Here is an 8,714-nt window from a genome sequence, read left to right as displayed (position 1 = left end):
AATTTGGCTAAAGACAAGTTCAGAGAGGGGTTAGAGGAGACAGATAACTGCAATGATTTTTCCATCACTCGTGAAGCTTCCCTTCTGCAGGCGGGGAACCAAGGGCTTGAACCCAGGTGTTTGAGCACTGCAGTGTGTGCACCCAAGCATATGCACTACCACCTGGCCCCTCTCATTCTTTAATTATAGTTTTTATTTATTATTGGATAGAGACAGAAATTGAGAGGGGAGGGGAAGATAGAGAAGGAAAGAGACAGAGACACCTGCAGCCCTTTTTCACCACTTCTGAAGCTCTCCCCCTACAGGTGGGGACCAGGGGGCTTGAACTTGGGTCCTTATGTGTGCACTTAACCAGGTGCGCCACTACCTGGCCTCTCTCATTTTATTTATTTATTTATTACCAGCACACTGCTCAGCTCTGGCTTATGGTGGTATGGGGAATTGAACCTGGCACCTTGGAGCCTCAGGCATTAGAGTGTTTACATAACCACTCTGCTGTCTCACGTACCCTCTCCTCTCATTCCCAACCTCAACTGCTTTAACCTTATTTCATCAGCATTTCAGCTTAGTGCTCACAGGACTATCAGCAACAACTACTCAAATTCTTTTTTTTTAATTTTATTTATTTATTCCCTTTTGTTGCCCTTGTTTTATTGTTGTAGTTATTATTGTTGTTGTCATCGTTGTTGGATAGGACAGAGAGAAATGGAGAGAGGAGGGGAGGACAGAGGAGGAGAGAAAGATAGACACCTGCAGACCTGCTTCACCGCCTGTGAAGCGACTCCCCTGCAGGTGGGGAGCCGGGGTTCAAACCGGGATCCTTATGCCGGTCCTTGTACTTTGTGCCACCTGCGCTTAACCCACTGCGCTACAGCCCGACTCCCATTCAAATTCTTATATTCAAAAGATCTGCGCCTCATTCTTTACTAATGCCTTCCAGCTAACTGAGCAGTTTACTGCTCTTACTACTGTGGTGAAAGTTGTTTGAACATGACCTAATTCTAGCTTTTTTAAGTCTCATGTTTTCCATATATATATATATCTTAGTACAGACACTCTAGCTAATCACTAAAGTGACTGCTTAAAGTCCCTCATCTCTTCATTAATTTGCCTAGAGCTTGAGATATGAGCTGTACAGAGACTGATCTGGGACTTCATCTAAATCTTTCTTTTAATTCTACCCCCTTTCCAGCCTGTCATATATTCCCGTATTCTTCCTCATGGAATTGATTGGAAAAGTGTGTGTGTGTTTGGAGGGGGATAAAAATGTACAAAGGCAGGTTCTTACTTCTTAAATAGAAAGTGAATTATATCAAAATTATATAGTGAAATGGCTCACTTGGACAGTGTGCTTCTTTGCCATGTTAGTGCCTTGCTCCCAACACATTGAAGGGATCTGTGTTGTCTCTCTGCCTATTCGGACAACTTTAAAAAATTAACAAGGTAAGGGGCTGGGCAGTAGCGCAGTGGGTTAAGCACACATGGTGCAAAATGCAAGGACCAGCGTAGGAATCCCGGTTCCAGCTCCCAGGTCCCATCTGCAAGGGTATCACTTCACAAGTGGTGAAGCAGGTCTGTAGGTGTCTTATCTTTCACTCCCCCTCTGTCTTCCTCCCCTCTCTCAATTTCTCTGTCCTATCCAGCAGCAATGATAACAACAATAATGACAACAACGATAAACGATATGGGCAATAACAACAACAACAAAATTACAGGGTAAATCAGGACTGGAATTGGTAGCCTGCCAGGCTGTTTCGTTATTTAAGCACCCTAAAGAAATATTGTACTGTAAACCACTGATACTCAAAGAAATTTAAAGAGAAATATTCTAGATTGCGGGTTAAGACCTGATCAAAAAAAAAAAAAGTTTTTGAAGTAAAAAGGTATGTTGAGGGAAATTCAAAGAATACTGAAATTTCTCCAAATCAAAGATTACGATTATGAGGGAAAATTACAGAGAAGAAAAACACCCTCAAAACTCCCAGCCTGTAAATTTACAGATGTTGCTTGTGGGGGTCTTCTGCTTTCTAAAAGCATTTATTTTATTTTATTTTTACAAAGTAGAGACTGAGGCCCATGTACACTCCTTCATATGCTGTGGTGGGGCTCAAACCCAGGGCCTATTGGGTGCAAAGTATTGCTGTAACAATGTCACCTTCCTCCCACTTTAACTGTCCAACTTCTTTTCTGTAGTATAAATTTCCTTTCCTTTAAAAACAAAATTAAGAGGCGGAGGAGAGAGAAGACCAGAGGATCACTCCAGTGCAGGTGATGCTGGGGTTCAAACTCGTGACTTCATGACTGAGAGCCCACCTCATTACCTCTTAGCTACTCCTCCATTTATTGATTTGCCACTAAGTTTATCACGGGGCTCACTGCCTGCAGGCAGATTCATAGTTCCTGGCAGCCATCTGTTCCTCCCTCCCTTTTTAAAACTATTGATTAAAAAAAAATTTAGAGGGAAGGGGGAGATAGAAAGGGAGAGAGACACCTGCAACACTGCTTTACCATTTGTGATGCACCCTCCCCCTCTTAATGGCATTTGTTGAGGGTCTACAGAGGTAGTTCTGTGTGAAAAACTTCCCTAGTTTTAAAAACAGGTTTGGAAGTTTGGCTTCATTGACATTTTACAGATAAAAGAACACAAATTTAAACATGTGTCCAGGTTATAGATATGATAAATATATTATCATACTTCATAAGTCATTCCCTTCCTACTATATACCAAGACCCTTTAATTTTACTCTGTTTCTAGACACCGTCAGGCCAAAAAATTTCTGTCAGGCCAAGCTCTGATCACTAATGTGAACACTTCTTCTAGCGTTTGCCAATGTGAACACTGAACTTGCAGAACAGGGAGATTCCAGTATATAATGACAACCTTCTGATTGCTAGAAGCTCTAGGTAAACACCAAAGAGGGGTTTTTCTATAGGGCTTGGAAGCAGGTGTTGAGAATCCAACATTTTATCTAGAAAACAGGTGATCCCTACCCTTTTCATACACTGATGAATCATTTTCAATTAGCCTAATAGAACTTTTATTTTTATTACAATTATCATTTTGCCACCAGAGTCACTGGTGGGACCCAGTGCCTTCATGACAAATTCATCACTTCCAGCAGCCTTTTTTTCTTCTTTTTTCACTTGATAGAGCAGAGAAGTGGAGAGGGAAACAGAGGAGAGAGACATTTGCATTCTTGCTTCACTACTTGTGAAGTTTCTTCCCTGCAGGTAGGGACTGGGTGCTGGAACCAAGGTCTTTAAACATAGTAACACATGTGCTTAAATGGCTATCACTCCCCCACCCGTGGAATTTTCCATCACAACTTTGTAACTTACCGCTAACATTTGGCCAGCAATTATTTTTTGGAGGGACACTAAGTTTATAGAATTTAGCAACATTCTTGGTCTCTACCCACTAGATGCAACTAGGATCTTCAATCCTCTCTAGTTGTAAAAGTATCTCTAGTTACTACCTAATGTCCCAATGGCAGCAAAATGACCCAGCAGAAATCACTTCTGTTGAGTCTTTAGCTCATCAAATGTTCTGTCATACTGCCATAATGAAATTAAACAATCAGTACAGGTGGTACACATATGTAGAGCATTTACAAGGACCTCAGTTCCAGCTCCTAGACAGTGGGGAAACTTCAAAAGCAGTGAAGCAGTGCTCCAGGTGTCTCTCCTCTCTGCTCCTTTCATTTTTTTTTTTTTTTGCTTTCTGTTTTTAAAAATGAAAACAAAGGGGGGGAAATGGCCATCAGAGAACAGTGGATATATTGTGCAAGCACAGAAAAACTAGTGATAAGCATGGTGGAAATAAAAAATCATAAAAGGTAGCTGAGAATAAATTCTATTTGAGTTTAATGTATACTAAACACTGATTGGGAAGAGAAACCATTTAATATAGATAATTCTAACAATCTGTAAGCCATTAAAACTAAACTGACTAACCTCCTCATTGAATAATCTCAGTAAATCATTAAGTTGCTGACACCTTCACACCAGAAGGGCAAGAACAGAGAATATTCAACACATCTTAGAAGAGGAGGAACTTTTTGAGTGGTGAAGCAGAGCTGCAGGTGTCTGTCTTTCTCCTTCTCTATCGCCCACTTCTCTCTCAATTTCTGGCTGTCTCTATCCAATAAGTGAAGATAAAAAAAAAAAAAAAGATACAAAAAAAGGAGAAGAGGAACTTACCAGCTAGGATACAATAAAGGAAGTTATCAAGAATCACATTAGGAAATGTTGCCTATGCTAAAAATTGAAAAAAAAAAAAGGGGGGGGGACAACAATGTTTAAAGAAAAAAATGGCAAATAAATCATTGAAGTATAAGCTAGTAAAAAAAAAAAAGACTTCCGATTTCGTGGCATTAACCGTCCCCTGTCTAGGTTTTGAATACCACTCTCTATGAAAAGAATCAATTTCTTGGAGAAAACACTATTTCTAGGGCTGAGTCTGGGAATATAAAAAATGAGCTTGAAGTTCTTTTAGTGTCAGAAGTAATGAAAGGGGTACTGTGTACCAAAAAGATGCAGGAGTCAAGCCAGAATAGCTTCCAACGATCAAAATAATCCTTGCATTGGATCTTAACCCAAAGTATAAATACACATAAATCAAAGTTATAAATGATTAAATATGCCAGTGGATAAGCATGCAGATGAGAAACTCTTACAGTATAATTCCCAATACTTTCTGTAAATACTATGTTCCAGGAGGTCGGTATTACCTTTCATTAACCCTCATAATGGCTGCTGCTTAATCATTTGCTCAGTGGAGAAACCAGACAAGTCTTGTTGCCTGGTCTGGTAATGTAAGTTAATTAACATCAGCCACAAGTCATTGTCGATAGTATGATGTGATGAAAACAGCACATTACCGCTCTGATGTTGCTCCTCAAAATCTAAGAGCCTCTACCCACCTCCCACCCCTACCCCTCAAGAAATAACCTCTGCCAGGAACTATTAGGTAAATCTAAACTCAAAAGCTACAAAATACCTGCCTGGTATTTCTTAAAACTGTTAGTCATCAAGAATAAGACTGCAAAATTATCACCCGTCACAGAAAGACTAAAGAGACAAGACAACTAAGTAATATGGTATCCTAGAAATAGTCCCAGAGGGAGTCGGGAGGTAGTGCAGCGGGTTAATCGCACATAACGCAAAGCAGAAGGACTGGCATAAGGATCCTGGTTCAAGCCCTCAGCTCCCCACCTGCAGGGGAGTCTATTCACAGGTGGTGAAACAGGTCTGCAGGTATCTATCTTTCTCTCCCTCCGTCATCCCTTCCTCTCTCCATTTCTCTGTCATATCCAACAACGACGACATCAGTAACAACAATAATAACTACAACAATAAAACAAGGGCAACAAAAGGGAATAAATAAATAAAAATTTAAAAAAAGAAAATCTTAGAGTAAATAATTAGGGATAAGAGCTGGTGAAATCTGAAGTGTACTTTAGCAGTTTTATAATAACTTTAACTGTTAAATATACTCTAACTAAAGGAGTTAAAATTAGGGGAAAGTGGGTGAAAGCTTAAGACTACAAGAAATTGGTTAATGGGTAGATATAAACTTTAAAATTATTCTGGAGTTAAAATGATTGTGCATTTAAAAGTTTTCAGTTGGCGATAAGCATCCTGACTTAGAAATTGTAGTCCTCAGAATAAACAGGAATGTGTATGCAGATACTGTCCATCAAGAGACATCCAACAGCCAACTAGTGCTGTGTTTTTAACTCCAAAGCACTGAATCAGGAGTCTATCTACAGAACAATTGGCATAAATTCACAGAGTAGAATTCTATACAGTGATGAAGTATTTGATCAAAGGCAGGGGTAGACAGAATGATGGATATGAAAACAAACTCATGCCTGAGGCCCCCAAGTCCCAGGCTCAATCTCCCATACCACCAGAAACCAGAGCTGATCAGTGTTCTGGTTAAAAAAAAAAAAAATGGTCAAGGGCTTCATGCCACAGGCTGTATGGAAAATCAGTGGAAATTACCAAAGTAAAAAAAAAAACCTGTTCTAGGGCTAGGTGTTTAAGTGCACACACTACAGTGCACAAGGACCCAGGTTCAAGCACCTGGTCCTTCTGAATGGGAAGAGCTTCAAGTAGTGAAGTAGAATTACAGCTGTCTCTGTATCTCTGTCTCCCTCCCTTTCTATATCCTCCCCTCTCGATTTCTCTGTCCAGTAATAAAATTTAAAAAATAATGTGGGGGCCAGGGGCTGGTGCACCTGGTTAAGTGCATGCACACATATTACAATGTGCAAGGACCCAAGTTCAAGCCCCTGGTCCCCATCTACAGAGGGAAAGCTTCATGAGTGGTGAAGCAGGGCTGCAGATGTCTGTCTCTTTCCCTCTCTATGCCCCCCTCTCAATTTCTGTCTCTACTCAATAAAAATAAAGATTAAAATAAATGAATAAAAATGTGTACTGTGTAGTTCATTTATAAAAAAGGTAATAGAGAACAGAAATATTAAGTATGTATCACTGTTAAAGTCACATTTTAAAATTATTTTTCTTTATTGAGAAGTTAATAGTTTACAAACAGTTGTTGGCACATGGGTCTATTTTCTGATGGAATGAGAGGTAGGAATGGACCACAACACTCTAGAGCTCCACTCTGGCACAACATGGTACAAGGAATTAAATATGTAGTTTCTGGGGTGCTATGCATATAAGTTGGTGCTCTAACTAGCTAAGCTGTCTCTCTGACCCTTAAAGCTGTATTTTAATGGGCCAGAGGTTTTTAAGAAATTACTACTCTAAAAGTGTGTTTGGTATTACTTCTGCAGGGAGGGATGTACTTGTGATGGAGGTGACCCTAGACTATCAGGAACTGGTATACTGTGCCTTGAATTTTAATGAGAGATGAGAGAGGGAGGGAGAGAGAGACCAGAGCACTACTAAACTCTGGCTTATGGTGGTGCTGGGGATTGAACCTGGGATGTCAGAACCTTAGGCATGAGAATCTTTTACATAACCATTGTGCTGTTTCTCGAGCCCTGTGATTATTTGCACTAATTTGCACATTTATACTTATCATATTGTATATGAATTATAATTCACAATAAAAAGGTTCTTATCACCAGCAAGACAAAGTCAAATACACTAGAAAAAACACAAAGAAAATTACTGTGAATAAGCTATTCCTGGGGAGTTAAATTGCTAACAGGTACTTCAAAATGTGTTCAAACTTACGCAGAAGTCACATTCAGGTAAACCAGATGATACCAATAGACAATTAACAAAATGTGAAACAGTTTAGAACAGTTGTTTAAGAACAATACCACAGGGAGTTGGGTGGTAGCGCAGCAAGTTAAGTGCACATAGCCCAGCGTTAAGGATCCCAGTTCTAGCCTCCGACTCCCCACCTGCAGGGGAGTCGCTTCACAAGCTGGCTGTCTCTTATCAAATAAAGATTAAAAACAAAATTTTAAAGAGAAGGCAGAACCATAGAAAAATGGGCAAAAATATATAAATATAGACAAATAGTTATAGTCAACCTACATATGTAACCTTGGGAGAACTAATGCAGTTCCCAGTGGAGAGAATGGGGAACACTGTTCCCTGGTGGGGGGAACAGTGTGGAATTATAATCCTGTTACCCCATAATTTTTAACTCAATATTAAATAAGAATGAAATTGATCAGGTATTGTTGGCATCTCTGTTAGTTGCTAATTCTTGGAAAGTTACATGTCCTCAACTATAGAAAACTTTTTGACATGTGCAAAATTTTTTTTCTTTTAAAGCAGTTTATTTAAACAGAGTAACAACGGGAAGACCAGAGCACTGCTTAACTCTGGCTTATGTTAATGCTGGAAATTCAACCTGGGACCTCAGAGCTTCAGGCATGAAAGTCTTTTGCATAGTCATTACGCTGTATCCCCAGCCCTCAAGATTTTTGAATTAGTAATCCCTTTTGGAGGAAAATCATCCAATAAAAAAATCCAGAGGGGGTCAGGCGGTAGTGTAGCGGGTTAATCACACATGGCGCCAAGTGCAAGGACAGGTGTAAGGATCTCAGTTCAAGCCCCAGGTTCCCCACCTGCAGGGGGTAGGTCGCCTCACAAGTGGTGAAGTAGGTCTGCAGGTGCCTAGCTTTCTCTCCCCATCTTTCCCTCCTCTCTCGATTTCTCTGTCCTATCCAACAACATTAATAATAACCACAACAACGATAAAACAACAAAAGCAACAAAAGGGGGAGGGCCTCCAGGAGCAGTGGATTCGTAGTGCAGGCACCGAGCACCAGCAATAACCCCACCTGCAGTGGAGTTGCTTATCAGGCGGTGAAGCAGGTCTACAGGTGTCTATCTTTCTCTCCCCCCGTCTTCCTCTCTCTCCATTTCTCTGTCCTATCCATCAACAATAAAAGCAAGGCCAACAAAAAGGAAATAAATTTTTTTTAAATAGTACCAAATTACATAGAAATTAAATTGTAATTAAGTATACATAAAATGGCACACTTAATTTCTCAGTCACTAAAATGACTTAATGCAGCAATAGAAAACATGCAGAATTAAAAAATAGTGAAGGAAGATGAGGGTAGGGGAGACAGCATAATGGTTATGCAAAGATACTCTCATGCCTGAGGCTTTGAAGTCCCAGGTTCAGTCCCTTGCCTCACCATAAACCAGAGCTGAGCAGTGGTCTGGCAAAAAAAAAAAAAAAAAAAAAAAGCTTTACAATTGAAGCCACTGAAACT

Source organism: Erinaceus europaeus, chromosome 17, assembly GCF_950295315.1.
Source record: "Erinaceus europaeus chromosome 17, mEriEur2.1, whole genome shotgun sequence".
Classification (NCBI taxonomy): domain Eukaryota; kingdom Metazoa; phylum Chordata; class Mammalia; order Eulipotyphla; family Erinaceidae; genus Erinaceus; species Erinaceus europaeus.
The sequence above is the reverse complement of the archived record's forward strand: the minus strand, read 5'-3'. Positions refer to the sequence as shown.